At 49.6% G+C, this 13,052-nt stretch overlaps 20 non-coding genes and 1 pseudogene across 20 annotated transcripts; all 21 read right to left on the minus strand.

Annotated features, from left to right (window-relative positions):
• Positions 1-4,378: 4,378 nt before the first annotated feature.
• LOC136688399 (U2 spliceosomal RNA) lies at positions 4,379-4,490 on the minus strand (annotated as a pseudogene).
• Positions 4,491-4,725: 235 nt separating this feature from the next.
• On the minus strand, positions 4,726-4,839 carry LOC136688457 (U5 spliceosomal RNA). The gene has a single exon (XR_010801147.1). It is a non-coding gene; the product is annotated as a U5 spliceosomal RNA (small nuclear RNA).
• Positions 4,840-5,145: 306 nt separating this feature from the next.
• Positions 5,146-5,336, minus strand: LOC136688220 (U2 spliceosomal RNA). The gene has a single exon (XR_010800926.1). It is a non-coding gene; the product is annotated as a U2 spliceosomal RNA (small nuclear RNA).
• A 235-nt stretch (positions 5,337-5,571) lies between these two features.
• On the minus strand, positions 5,572-5,685 carry LOC136688458 (U5 spliceosomal RNA). Its single transcript, XR_010801148.1, has one exon. It is a non-coding gene; the product is annotated as a U5 spliceosomal RNA (small nuclear RNA).
• A 301-nt stretch (positions 5,686-5,986) lies between these two features.
• LOC136688221 (U2 spliceosomal RNA) lies at positions 5,987-6,177 on the minus strand. Its single transcript, XR_010800927.1, has one exon. It is a non-coding gene; the product is annotated as a U2 spliceosomal RNA (small nuclear RNA).
• Positions 6,178-6,412: 235 nt separating this feature from the next.
• On the minus strand, positions 6,413-6,526 carry LOC136688459 (U5 spliceosomal RNA). The gene has a single exon (XR_010801149.1). It is a non-coding gene; the product is annotated as a U5 spliceosomal RNA (small nuclear RNA).
• A 301-nt stretch (positions 6,527-6,827) lies between these two features.
• LOC136688203 (U2 spliceosomal RNA) lies at positions 6,828-7,018 on the minus strand. Its single transcript, XR_010800910.1, has one exon. It is a non-coding gene; the product is annotated as a U2 spliceosomal RNA (small nuclear RNA).
• A 235-nt stretch (positions 7,019-7,253) lies between these two features.
• LOC136688460 (U5 spliceosomal RNA) lies at positions 7,254-7,367 on the minus strand. The gene has a single exon (XR_010801150.1). It is a non-coding gene; the product is annotated as a U5 spliceosomal RNA (small nuclear RNA).
• Positions 7,368-7,673: 306 nt separating this feature from the next.
• On the minus strand, positions 7,674-7,864 carry LOC136688039 (U2 spliceosomal RNA). The gene has a single exon (XR_010800752.1). It is a non-coding gene; the product is annotated as a U2 spliceosomal RNA (small nuclear RNA).
• A 235-nt stretch (positions 7,865-8,099) lies between these two features.
• LOC136688461 (U5 spliceosomal RNA) lies at positions 8,100-8,213 on the minus strand. Its single transcript, XR_010801152.1, has one exon. It is a non-coding gene; the product is annotated as a U5 spliceosomal RNA (small nuclear RNA).
• A 301-nt stretch (positions 8,214-8,514) lies between these two features.
• LOC136688230 (U2 spliceosomal RNA) lies at positions 8,515-8,705 on the minus strand. The gene has a single exon (XR_010800936.1). It is a non-coding gene; the product is annotated as a U2 spliceosomal RNA (small nuclear RNA).
• Positions 8,706-8,940: 235 nt separating this feature from the next.
• LOC136688794 (U5 spliceosomal RNA) lies at positions 8,941-9,054 on the minus strand. The gene has a single exon (XR_010801482.1). It is a non-coding gene; the product is annotated as a U5 spliceosomal RNA (small nuclear RNA).
• A 301-nt stretch (positions 9,055-9,355) lies between these two features.
• Positions 9,356-9,546, minus strand: LOC136688204 (U2 spliceosomal RNA). The gene has a single exon (XR_010800911.1). It is a non-coding gene; the product is annotated as a U2 spliceosomal RNA (small nuclear RNA).
• A 235-nt stretch (positions 9,547-9,781) lies between these two features.
• Positions 9,782-9,896, minus strand: LOC136688788 (U5 spliceosomal RNA). Its single transcript, XR_010801476.1, has one exon. It is a non-coding gene; the product is annotated as a U5 spliceosomal RNA (small nuclear RNA).
• A 304-nt stretch (positions 9,897-10,200) lies between these two features.
• Positions 10,201-10,391, minus strand: LOC136688219 (U2 spliceosomal RNA). The gene has a single exon (XR_010800925.1). It is a non-coding gene; the product is annotated as a U2 spliceosomal RNA (small nuclear RNA).
• A 235-nt stretch (positions 10,392-10,626) lies between these two features.
• On the minus strand, positions 10,627-10,740 carry LOC136688462 (U5 spliceosomal RNA). Its single transcript, XR_010801153.1, has one exon. It is a non-coding gene; the product is annotated as a U5 spliceosomal RNA (small nuclear RNA).
• Positions 10,741-11,045: 305 nt separating this feature from the next.
• LOC136688040 (U2 spliceosomal RNA) lies at positions 11,046-11,236 on the minus strand. Its single transcript, XR_010800753.1, has one exon. It is a non-coding gene; the product is annotated as a U2 spliceosomal RNA (small nuclear RNA).
• Positions 11,237-11,471: 235 nt separating this feature from the next.
• Positions 11,472-11,586, minus strand: LOC136688789 (U5 spliceosomal RNA). The gene has a single exon (XR_010801477.1). It is a non-coding gene; the product is annotated as a U5 spliceosomal RNA (small nuclear RNA).
• Positions 11,587-11,886: 300 nt separating this feature from the next.
• LOC136688205 (U2 spliceosomal RNA) lies at positions 11,887-12,077 on the minus strand. The gene has a single exon (XR_010800912.1). It is a non-coding gene; the product is annotated as a U2 spliceosomal RNA (small nuclear RNA).
• A 235-nt stretch (positions 12,078-12,312) lies between these two features.
• Positions 12,313-12,426, minus strand: LOC136688463 (U5 spliceosomal RNA). The gene has a single exon (XR_010801154.1). It is a non-coding gene; the product is annotated as a U5 spliceosomal RNA (small nuclear RNA).
• A 306-nt stretch (positions 12,427-12,732) lies between these two features.
• LOC136688222 (U2 spliceosomal RNA) lies at positions 12,733-12,923 on the minus strand. Its single transcript, XR_010800928.1, has one exon. It is a non-coding gene; the product is annotated as a U2 spliceosomal RNA (small nuclear RNA).
• Between the last annotated feature and the right edge of the window lie 129 nt (positions 12,924-13,052).

A 13,052-nucleotide genomic window follows, 5' to 3' on the forward strand; every position in this document is an offset into this window, starting at 1 on the left:
CCGTATGAAGTGCCATGATCTTAAGAGGCGCACAAATCACCCCTCTACCCCCCTTTTTCTTCTCCTTATACATTGTAAAGCGGGCGACGAGTTCGTACCTCCCACCCCACACAAAACCAAACATGGCCCTTTCCAGCCGCCTGCCTATCACAAAAGGGATCGGGTAAACATACGCCAAATGTATCACGGCCGCAAAAAGGTCTGTGTTTGCCGCCAGCACCCGACCAGAAAGCGAGAGGTCCCTACGACTCCAAAACTCCGCCCTCATCCGTATTTTCCTGAGGACTGCTTCCCAATTCTTCTGAGCGCAGTCTTCCCTCCAGAAGACTACCCCCAGAATCCTAAGCCCATCTGCACATAAGGAGAAGCCCCCGGGAACTTCCTGCCTGCGTGCCCATGCCCCAACGAACATCACAGCCGATTTAGCCCTGTTGATTCGGGCCCCGGAGACGTTCGAGAACTCCTTCAGTACCTGACCAACCGCATTAAAATCCTTTTCAGAGGAAAGGAAGAGTGTTGCATCATCCGCATAAACAGAAACCTTTGCCCTCCTCCCACTTCCCCCTGGAACATGCAAACCCTGAAAGGACGGCTCCCTCCGGAGTCGCTCCATCAGTGGTTCTAGGTACAGGACGTAGAGCAGCGGGGACATGGGACAACCCTGCCTCACTCCTCCTTGCTGCTTGACCGGACGTGTATAAAAACCATTCACCCCCACTCTACTGGTCACACCGTTGTACATCAGCCGGACCAGATCTACAAAGGGCCTAGTAAAACCCATCCGATCTAGAACGGCAAACATGAACTCGTGTTGAACCCGGTCGAAAGCTTTCTCCTGGTCCAGGCTGAGCAAAGCCAAGGGCACTTGTCGCTGCTCTGCCCAGGCCAGGGCATCCCTTATCAAGGCCAGGTTCATACTTATCCTGCGACCGGGCACCCCGCAGGTCTGGTCGGGGTGAATGACTGTCTCCATGACCCCACTCAGCCGCTGACACAAAACCTTGGCCAAGATCTTGTAATCCACGTTGAGCAACGTTATCGGCCTCCAGTTTGCAAGGTCGGCCCTGTCCCCCCGCTTGTAAAGAAGGGTGACATGGCCAACCCGTGCTGAGGGAGGCAATATGCCTCGTTCTACTGCTTCCCTGTACACGTCCACCAAGTCTTTCCCAAGTAAGGGCCAAAGAGTCCTGTACCATTCTACTGGCAAGCCATCCCCCCCAGGGGCCGTGCCACACCTCAGGGAGAGCATGGCCCTTTGGACCTCCTCTACTCTGATTTCCCCCTCAAGCTGAACTGCCTCCTCCTCCACCAAACGCCCGCTGACTGCCTCCAAGAACCCATAGTCGTTTACCCCCCCCTCCCCAGGGGGTCCAGTCCCAAAAAGAGAGGTGAAATGCGCCTCCGCTATCCCCAACATCCCCTCCACGGATGCATCCACCCGCCCCCCATCCCTCAACCCCTCTATGTGTGATCGTCGCTGGCGGGTTTTAATCGATTCAAAAAAGAAACGCGTTGGCCTCTCATCCATCTCCAACTTCTGCCTCCCTGCCTGGAAACAAAAAGCCTTTGCTTCCTTCTCATAAAAAGCTCGCAGCTCCTCACTTGCTTCCCTCAATCTCTCCCTGTTTCCCCCCTGCCAAGCTGCCTGTAGCTCTTCGGACCATCGCCTGATGTGCTCCTTCCTTCTCCTTACCTTTTCTTGCCCCCACCAACGACACAGAGTGGCGACCCTTTTCTTAAGGTCCTCCCACCGAAGTGTAGAGCACCTTCAAACGTCTCCATTCCCCATATAAAACTCCAAATATTTGAAGGAAGGAGGGGTCCTGGAGAAAACCTCTATTCATTCTCCACAGACCTCTCCCTCTCTGTCCTCCCTCAACAAGGATTTCTGCTGACACTAAGCAATGGTCTGACCCCCAGAACGGTTCAGCGGCATAACTCAACACCCGGGACCCTTCAGCCACCAACAGGAGGTCGAGCCTTGAAGAGTCCCCCCGGGAATTGGCCCAGGTGTGACCAGATGCTCTCGGCTCGACCACCCTGAAAGCATCTACCAGCCCTGCCCCCCGCAACACTTGAGCTAGGTGACACCCCCTCTCCACATCTGGCTCAACATTAAAATCCCCACCTACTAATAGGAACCTGTTCGTGTGGAGAAGGGGCTCCAAGATTTGAAAAAAACCTCGCCGCCTACCCTTCCCAGGGGGTGCGTAAATTGCAATGGCCCTGAACCCGATCCCTCTCCACTCACCGTCCACGCAGAGCACTCTACCTGGCACAGGCGACTGGACGTCGGTCACTAGGAAGTCGCATGTTTTAAACAGGATTCCCACACCATCTCCGTTTCCCTCCCCGACACCCCAGACCGATGGCCCCAACGTCCAGTCCCTGGCGAAGGAGACCTCATCTGCCTTTGATTTTACATGGCATTCCTGCAGGAAGCACAGGTCAAACAGGACATCACGCAGACTCAAGAATACCGCCGTCCTCTTGAGTGCCTGCCTAATGCCCCTTACATTTAGTGTGGCAACTGCGAGCTTATCCATTTGAAAAAAAAATAACAGGAAGAATAGACTGGTATAGAGCAACACGGTTCAAAAACAAACCCCCCCCAAAAAAAAGGCCCCATCCCCCCAAAATAACACTGAACCTCACAAAACCCCCTATTCCTTATCCCCACCTCCTCTCCCCAACCGTTTTCCATGATCCCCCTCCACACCTTTGGCTCTCCCCCTCCCTACCCCCTTCCCCACCCGCCTTGAGACCACTTCTTTCCAACCCACCTCTTCTAGCCCACCTGCCTCCCCAGTCCCTGGACTTCCCCTGCTTCCCTCACCCTCTCCTTCTCTTTGTGAAAATGGTGACCGGTTATGTTCAGGGAACTCCGGCCCTTCAGTCCTCTGTTGCTTATCTACCTCTGTACTTGTGCTGGCAGCTTCCCCCATCTCGACTGGGACGAGGTCAAACTCTCGAACCACCTCCAGACGGCTCCTCTTGGCTGATCTATCCTCGTCCTTAAAGTCCTTATTCCTTGACGAATGGCTCCTGAACAAAACCCCTCCCTCCTCTGTCTCCATTTCACTGTCCCCTTCTGTGGCAACTGGGCTTTCCGAGATTACCAGATCAGCCCAGTCTAGGACCTGTATGCTCGGGAGTTGATCCATGTCCCCGGAGGCTCCAGCCCATTCCAGAGGGGACCAAGAGTTCCCCTGCCCATCTTCTCCTGGCCGCTGCTCACTCCGAGCCTCGGTGGGCAAAGGAGCTTGTGCATTTTCCACTGGCTCCTTAGCATTGACCTCCACCCCCACCATCTCTTCACATTCACCCATGTCCGCACGCTCCCCCAGTTGTTTCACGGGGGTTCCCGCAAGGGCTTGCGGGATGGCTGTCTCTGCCAGGGCTGCCTTTGGCGCCTCACGACCTGCCACCTCCTCTGTTGCGGACTTAGTCCCCATCACCTCAGACCTCTTCTGCACATTCCCCGACAAATTTGCCCTGGAAGTCCCCGGAACAGCCTCAGACCCCACTTCTCCGGTCTTCCCCTCCACGGGCCTTTGTGGGTTCACCCCAGACGTCCCCGGCACAACAACTTCTGCTGAACCAGTTGACTTTTCCACTTCTGCTTCTCCCATGCTAGGTCCTCCATCCAGTATCTTAAAGACTGCTGGGACTTTGAAGAGATCACTAAAAAGCCTGGTCCGTGCAGGGCAGTCCCTATACAAATGGTCATGGTTTCCACACAGGCTGCATGCTTTTGGAGCTCCGCACTCGGCTGTCGTATGCTCCTCTGCGCCACAGAATCTACACCTGCCTCCAGTGCAGGCGTCTTTGGAGTGACCCCGGGCCCCACATCGTCTGCAGTATTCAGGCTGTCCCGGGTAGTGCAAGAAGCCTCGATGTGGGCCGATGGAAAAACTTCCTGGCGGATGTACGAGGCCTCCCGAAAACGCTGGATCTGCCCGCAGCCGGACAAAGAACCGCCGCTTCCCATTCCAAATCCCGAACCTTCCTTTCAGTCGTTCTCCAGGAGAGACCGATGAACAGAAACGTCCTAGAAATGTCCGGATATCCTCATCCTTTACGAAAGGGTTGTACATATGGACAGTTACCGGAACCTCGTCCATAGCGAAAAGTGGGATCAGGCGTAGTCCTCTGAGCACTTCCTGATCTTGTTGCTGACAGCACTTCTCAAAACATGTTGAACAGTCTGTAAACGATGCGAAAGTCACGTCCAAAAACCCAGCCTTGGAAAAATCCTGTATGCAGAAGATCCTTGACGGTGAGAGATCGCAGACATCTCGAAGAATTCGTAGTACTAACCAGTCCCATCCAAATCTCTTTTTCACATCGTCCCCAGCATCCTGCAGCAGTTCCACACGAACAGTATGCCTAAGCCGCACCACTCGGGCCGGCCGACTATCGCTGTCAGTCATAGTATTTGCCCAGAACAGATACTACACTTGATCTTAGCCAAAAGGCCGAGAAGCGATAACCGGAAAGGCCCGGCCGGCCCGGAGCACCCTGCCGCAAACCAGCAACTACTGGAGGGTATTTAAACCTGGTCGTCAGACCTTGACCCCTCCCACTCAGACACCACCACCACACCGGAGGCTCCTCCCACCAAGAACTGCAAACAGAAGCTAAGAGCTGCTGCTACAGGAACTTGTGGCAAGGCGTGCTCCAAAGACGGCTGTCGCTCTGTCATTATACAGGAAGAAAATGTGTAGCTCTGCAGCAACAGAGCCTTCAAAAATACACAAAACTCGTCAACGTTCCCCTCCACGGAAATCTTTAGTAAAAGGCGAAAGATTTGTACGTGACTGAAGAGAAACCCGAGATATGACGGCTAACGGCAGGCCTTCCGCTCCTCTGCTGGAGGTCTAAGACTCTTGCGGAGGGTGCAGACTGAACAAAGGTCAGGGTGGGATAATCTGTGCATAAATTAACACGCCAATTAGAGGTCAACACAGACGAGAAAAACATGAGATCATAGATTTGTGTTTAAAAAAAAAAAAAAAAAAAAAAAAGAAGAAAAATGGAGGGAAAACCATGAAACAGATTAAAAAGAGAACAGCCTCGAGAAGGCAACATCATAAAGCCGTACCCATGTCCTAACTTATTTCTTTCTGACTTTTAACCAGTTTAAGGAGGTGCACCGTTCCCAGAAGTACTGCAATACCGGGTCGATGCGTGGAGCGGACGGAGCAAGCCCCTCTTCCGTCTCCCTGCTCAAAAAATCAATTTAATATGTAGTCCTCGTATAGAGGACGTATCAGATATTAAACTGATAAGAACAGATACTACACTTGATCTTAGCCAAAAGGCCGAGAAACGATAACCGGAAAGGCCCGGCCGGCCCGGAGCACCCTGCCGCAAACCAGCAACTACTGGAGGGTATTTAAACCTGGTCGTCAGACCTTGACCCCTCCCACTCAGACACCACCACCACACCGGAGGCTCCTCCCACCAAGAACTGCAAACAGAAGCTAAGAGCTGCTGCTACAGGAACTTGTGGCAAGGCGTGCTCCAAAGACGGCTGTCGCTCTGTCATTATACAGGAAGAAAATGTGTAGCTCTGCAGCAACAGAGCCTTCAAAAATACACAAAACTCGTCAACGTTCCCCTCCACGGAAATCTTTAGTAAAAGGCGAAAGATTTGTACGTGACTGAAGAGAAACCCGAGATATGACGGCTAACGGCAGGCCTTCCGCTCCTCTGCTGGAGGTCTAAGACTCTTGCGGAGGGTGCAGACTGAACAAAGGTCAGGGTGGGATAATCTGTGCATAAATTAACACGCCAATTAGAGGTCAACACAGACGAGAAAAACATGAGATCATAGATTTGTATTTAAAAAAAAAAAAAAAAAAATTAGAAAAATGGAGGGAAAACCATGAAACAGATTAAAAAGAGAACAGCCCCGAGAAGGCAACATCATAAAGCCGTACCCATGTCCTAAGTTATTTCTTTCTGACTTTTAACCAGTTTAAGGAGGTGCACCGTTCCCAGAAGTACTGCAATACCGGGTCGATGCGTGGAGCGGACGGAGCAAGCCCCTCTTCCGTCTCCCTGCTCAAAAAATCAATTTAATATGTAGTCCTCGTATAGAGGACGTATCAGATATTAAACTGATAAGAACAGATACTACACTTGATCTTAGCCAAAAGGCCGAGAAACGATAACCGGAAAGGCCCGGCCGGCCCGGAGCACCCTGCCGCAAACCAGCAACTACTGGAGGGTATTTAAACCTGGTCGTCAGACCTTGACCCCTCCCACTCAGACACCACCACCACACCGGAGGCTCCTCCCACCAAGAACTGCAAACAGAAGCTAAGAGCTGCTGCTACAGGAACTTGTGGCAAGGCGTGCTCCAAAGACGGCTGTCGCTCTGTCATTATACAGGAAGAAAATGTGTAGCTCTGCAGCAACAGAGCCTTCAAAAATACACAAAACTCGTCAACGTTCCCCTCCACGGAAATCTTTAGTAAAAGGCGAAAGATTTGTACGTGACTGAAGAGAAACCCGAGATATGACGGCTAACGGCAGGCCTTCCGCTCCTCTGCTGGAGGTCTAAGACTCTTGCGGAGGGTGCAGACTGAACAAAGGTCAGGGTGGGATAATCTGTGCATAAATTAACACGCCAATTAGAGGTCAACACAGACGAGAAAAACATGAGATCATAGATTTGTATTTAAAAAAAAAAAAAAAAAAATTAGAAAAATGGAGGGAAAACCATGAAACAGATTAAAAAGAGAACAGCCCCGAGAAGGCAACATCATAAAGCCGTACCCATGTCCTAAGTTATTTCTTTCTGACTTTTAACCAGTTTAAGGAGGTGCACCGTTCCCAGAAGTACTGCAATACCGGGTCGATGCGTGGAGCGGACGGAGCAAGCCCCTCTTCCGTCTCCCTGCTCAAAAAATCAATTTAATATGTAGTCCTCGTATAGAGGACGTATCAGATGTTAAACTGATAAGAACAGATACTACACTTGATCTTAGCCAAAAGGCCGAGAAGCGATAACCGGAAAGGCCCGGCCGGCCCGGAGCACCCTGCCGCAAACCAGCAACTACTGGAGGGTATTTAAACCTGGTCGTCAGACCTTGACCCCTCCCACTCAGACACCACCACCACACCGGAGGCTCCTCCCACCAAGAACTGCAAACAGAAGCTAAGAGCTGCTGCTACAGGAACTTGTGGCAAGGCGTGCTCCAAAGACGGCTGTCGCTCTGTCATTATACAGGAAGAAAATGTGTAGCTCTGCAGCAACAGAGCCTTCAAAAATACACAAAACTCGTCAACGTTCCCCTCCACGGAAATCTTTAGTAAAAGGCGAAAGATTTGTACGTGACTGAAGAGAAACCCGAGATATGACGGCTAACGGCAGGCCTTCCGCTCCTCTGCTGGAGGTCTAAGACTCTTGCGGAGGGTGCAGACTGAACAAAGGTCAGGGTGGGATAATCTGTGCATAAATTAACACGCCAATTAGAGGTCAACACAGACGAGAAAAACATGAGATGATAGATTTGTATTTAAAAAAAAAAAAAAAAAAAAAAAAGAAGAAAAATGGAGGGAAAACCATGAAACAGATTAAAAAGAGAACAGCCTCGAGAAGGCAACATCATAAAGCCGTACCCATGTCCTAACTTATTTCTTTCTGACTTTTAACCAGTTTAAGGAGGTGCACCGTTCCCAGAAGTACTGCAATACCGGGTCGATGCGTGGAGCGGACGGAGCAAGCCCCTCTTCCGTCTCCCTGCTCAAAAAATCAATTTAATATGTAGTCCTCGTATAGAGGACGTATCAGATATTAAACTGATAAGAACAGATACTACACTTGATCTTAGCCAAAAGGCCGAGAAGCGATAACCGGAAAGGCCCGGCCGGCCCGGAGCACCCTGCCGCAAACCAGCAACTACTGGAGGGTATTTAAACCTGGTCGTCAGACCTTGACCCCTCCCACTCAGACACCACCACCACACCGGAGGCTCCTCCCACCAAGAACTGCAAACAGAAGCTAAGAGCTGCTGCTACAGGAACTTGTGGCAAGGCGTGCTCCAAAGACGGCTGTCGCTCTGTCATTATACAGGAAGAAAATGTGTAGCTCTGCAGCAACAGAGCCTTCAAAAATACACAAAACTCGTCAACGTTCCCCTCCACGGAAATCTTTAGTAAAAGGCGAAAGATTTGTACGTGACTGAAGAGAAACCCGAGATATGACGGCTAACGGCAGGCCTTCCGCTCCTCTGCTGGAGGTCTAAGACTCTTGCGGAGGGTGCAGACTGAACAAAGGTCAGGGTGGGATAATCTGTGCATAAATTAACACGCCAATTAGAGGTCAACACAGACGAGAAAAACATGAGATCATAGATTTGTATTTAAAAAAAAAAAAAAAAAAATTAGAAAAATGGAGGGAAAACCATGAAACAGATTAAAAAGAGAACAGCCCCGAGAAGGCAACATCATAAAGCCGTACCCATGTCCTAAGTTATTTCTTTCTGACTTTTAACCAGTTTAAGGAGGTGCACCGTTCCCAGAAGTACTGCAATACCGGGTCGATGCGTGGAGCGGACAGAGCAAGCCCCTCTTCCGTCTCCCTGCTCAAAAAATCAATTTAATATGTAGTCCTCGTATAGAGGACGTATCAGATATTAAACTGATAAGAACAGATACTACACTTGATCTTAGCCAAAAGGCCGAGAAACGATAACCGGAAAGGCCCGGCCGGCCCGGAGCACCCTGCCGCAAACCAGCAACTACTGGAGGGTATTTAAACCTGGTCGTCAGACCTTGACCCCTCCCACTCAGACACCACCACCACACCGGAGGCTCCTCCCACCAAGAACTGCAAACAGAAGCTAAGAGCTGCTGCTACAGGAACTTGTGGCAAGGCGTGCTCCAAAGACGGCTGTCGCTCTGTCATTATACAGGAAGAAAATGTGTAGCTCTGCAGCAACAGAGCCTTCAAAAATACACAAAACTCGTCAACGTTCCCCTCCACGGAAATCTTTAGTAAAAGGCGAAAGATTTGTACGTGACTGAAAAGAAACCCGAGATATGACGGCTAACGGCAGGCCTTCCGCTCCTCTGCTGGAGGTCTAAGACTCTTGCGGAGGGTGCAGACTGAACAAAGGTCAGGGTGGGATAATCTGTGCATAAATTAACACGCCAATTAGAGGTCAACACAGACGAGAAAAACATGAGATCATAGATTTGTATTTAAAAAAAAAAAAAAAAAAATTAGAAAAATGGAGGGAAAACCATGAAACAGATTAAAAAGAGAACAGCCCCGAGAAGGCAACATCATAAAGCCGTACCCATGTCCTAAGTTATTTCTTTCTGACTTTTAACCAGTTTAAGGAGGTGCACCGTTCCCAGAAGTACTGCAATACCGGGTCGATGCGTGGAGCGGACGGAGCAAGCCCCTCTTCCGTCTCCCTGCTCAAAAAATCAATTTAATATGTAGTCCTCGTATAGAGGACGTATCAGATGTTAAACTGATAAGAACAGATACTACACTTGATCTTAGCCAAAAGGCCGAGAAGCGATAACCGGAAAGGCCCGGCCGGCCCGGAGCACCCTGCCGCAAACCAGCAACTACTGGAGGGTATTTAAACCTGGTCGTCAGACCTTGACCCCTCCCACTCAGACACCACCACCACACCGGAGGCTCCTCCCACCAAGAACTGCAAACAGAAGCTAAGAGCTGCTGCTACAGGAACTTGTGGCAAGGCGTGCTCCAAAGACGGCTGTCGCTCTGTCATTATACAGGAAGAAAATGTGTAGCTCTGCAGCAACAGAGCCTTCAAAAATACACAAAACTCGTCAACGTTCCCCTCCACGGAAATCTTTAGTAAAAGGCGAAAGATTTGTACGTGACTGAAGAGAAACCCGAGACATGACGGCTAACGGCAGGCCTTCCGCTCCTCTGCTGGAGGTCTAAGACTCTTGCGGAGGGTGCAGACTGAACAAAGGTCAGGGTGGGATAATCTGTGCATAAATTAACACGCCAATTAGAGGTCAACACAGACGAGAAAAACATGAGATCATAGATTTGTATTTAAAAAAAAAAAAAAAAAAAAAAAGAAGAAAAATGGAGGGAAAACCATGAAACAGATTAAAAAGAGAACAGCCTCGAGAAGGCAACATCATAAAGCCGTACCCATGTCCTAACTTATTTCTTTCTGACTTTTAACCAGTTTAAGGAGGTGCACCGTTCCCAGAAGCACTGCAATACCGGGTCGATGCGTGGAGCGGACGGAGCAAGCCCCTCTTCCGTCTCCCTGCTCAAAAAATCAATTTAATATGTAGTCCTCGTATAGAGGACGTATCAGATATTAAACTGATAAGAACAGATACTACACTTGATCTTAGCCAAAAGGCCGAGAAGCGATAACCGGAAAGGCCCGGCCGGCCCGGAGCACCCTGCCGCAAACCAGCAACTACTGGAGGGTATTTAAACCTGGTCGTCAGACCTTGACCCCTCCCACTCAGACACCACCACCACACCGGAGGCTCCTCCCACCAAGAACTGCAAACAGAAGCTAAGAGCTGCTGCTACAGGAACTTGTGGCAAGGCGTGCTCCAAAGACGGCTGTCGCTCTGTCATTATACAGGAAGAAAATGTGTAGCTCTGCAGCAACAGAGCCTTCAAAAATACACAAAACTCGTCAACGTTCCCCTCCACGGAAATCTTTAGTAAAAGGCGAAAGATTTGTACGTGACTGAAGAGAAACCCGAGATATGACGGCTAACGGCAGGCCTTCCGCTCCTCTGCTGGAGGTCTAAGACTCTTGCGGAGGGTGCAGACTGAACAAAGGTCAGGGTGGGATAATCTGTGCATAAATTAACACGCCAATTAGAGGTCAACACAGACGAGAAAAACATGAGATCATAGATTTGTATTTAAAAAAAAAAAAAAAAAAAAAAAGAAGAAAAATGGAGAGAAAACCATGAAACAGATTAAAAAGAGAACAGCCTCGAGAAGGCAACATCATAAAGCCGTACCCATGTCCTAACTTATTTCTTTCTGACTTTTAACCAGTTTAAGGAGGTGCACCGTTCCCAGAAGTACTGCAATACCGGGTCGATGCGTGGAGCGGACGGAGCAAGCCCCTCTTCCGTCTCCCTGCTCAAAAAATCAATTTAATATGTAGTCCTCGTATAGAGGACGTATCAGATATTAAACTGATAAGAACAGATACTACACTTGATCTTAGCCAAAAGGCCGAGAAGCGATAACCGGAAAGGCCCGGCCGGCCCGGAGCACCCTGCCGCAAACCAGCAACTACTGGAGGGTATTTAAACCTGGTCGTCAGACCTTGACCCCTCCCACTCAGACACCACCACCACACCGGAGGCTCCTCCCACCAAGAACTGCAAACAGAAGCTAAGAGCTGCTGCTACAGGAACTTGTGGCAAGGCGTGCTCCAAAGACGGCTGTCGCTCTGTCATTATACAGGAAGAAAATGTGTAGCTCTGCAGCAACAGAGCCTTCAAAAATACACAAAACTCGTCAACGTTCCCCTCCACGGAAATCTTTAGTAAAAGGCGAAAGATTTGTACGTGACTGAAGAGAAACCCGAGACATGACGGCTAACGGCAGGCCTTCCGCTCCTCTGCTGGAGGTCTAAGACTCTTGCGGAGGGTGCAGACTGAACAAAGGTCAGGGTGGGATAATCTGTGCATAAATTAACACGCCAATTAGAGGTCAACACAGACGAGAAAAACATGAGATCATAGATTTGTATTTAAAAAAAAAAAAAAAAAAATTAGAAAAATGGAGGGAAAACCATGAAACAGATTAAAAAGAGAACAGCCCCGAGAAGGCAACATCATAAAGCCGTACCCATGTCCTAACTTATTTCTTTCTGACTTTTAACCAGTTTAAGGAGGTGCACCGTTCCCAGAAGTACTGCAATACCGGGTCGATGCGTGGAGCGGACGGAGCAAGCCCCTCTTCCGTCTCCCTGCTCAAAAAATCAATTTAATATGTAGTCCTCGTATAGAGGACGTATCAGATGTTAAACTGATAAGAACAGATACTACACTTGATCTTAGCCAAAAGGCCGAGAAGCGATAACCGGAAAGGCCCGGCCGGCCCGGAGCACCCTGCCGCAAACCAGCAACTACTGGAGGGTATTTAAACCTGGTCGTCAGACCTTGACCCCTCCCACTCAGACACCACCACCACACCGGAGGCTCCTCCCACCAAGAACTGCAAACAGAAGCTAAGAGCTGCTGCTACAGGAACTTGTGGCAAGGCGTGCTCCAAAGACGGCTGTCGCTCTGTCATTATACAGGAAGAAAATGTGTAGCTCTGCAGCAACAGAGCCTTCAAAAATACACAAAACTCGTCAACGTTCCCCTCCACGGAAATCTTTAGTAAAAGGCGAAAGATTTGTACGTGACTGAAGAGAAACCCGAGATATGACGGCTAACGGCAGGCCTTCCGCTCCTCTGCTGGAGGTCTAAGACTCTTGCGGAGGGTGCAGACTGAACAAAGGTCAGGGTGGGATAATCTGTGCATAAATTAACACGCCAATTAGAGGTCAACACAGACGAGAAAAACATGAGATCATAGATTTGTATTTAAAAAAAAAAAAAAAAAAAAAAAAGAAGAAAAATGGAGGGAAAACCATGAAACAGATTAAAAAGAGAACAGCCTCGAGAAGGCAACATCATAAAGCCGTACCCATGTCCTAACTTATTTCTTTCTGACTTTTAACCAGTTTAAGGAGGTGCACCGTTCCCAGAAGTACTGCAATACCGGGTCGATGCGTGGAGCGGACGGAGCAAGCCCCTCTTCCGTCTCCCTGCTCAAAAAATCAATTTAATATGTAGTCCTCGTATAGAGGACGTATCAGATATTAAACTGATAAGAACAGATACTACACTTGATCTTAGCCAAAAGGCCGAGAAACGATAACCGGAAAGGCCCGGCCGGCCCGGAGCACCCTGCCGCAAACCAGCAACTACTGGAGGGTATTTAAACCTGGTCGTCAGACCTTGACCCCTCCCACTCAGACACCACCACCACACCGGAGGCTCCTCCC

Source organism: Hoplias malabaricus, chromosome 2 (genome assembly GCF_029633855.1).
Source record: "Hoplias malabaricus isolate fHopMal1 chromosome 2, fHopMal1.hap1, whole genome shotgun sequence".
NCBI classification, from domain to species: Eukaryota; Metazoa; Chordata; class Actinopteri; order Characiformes; family Erythrinidae; genus Hoplias; species Hoplias malabaricus.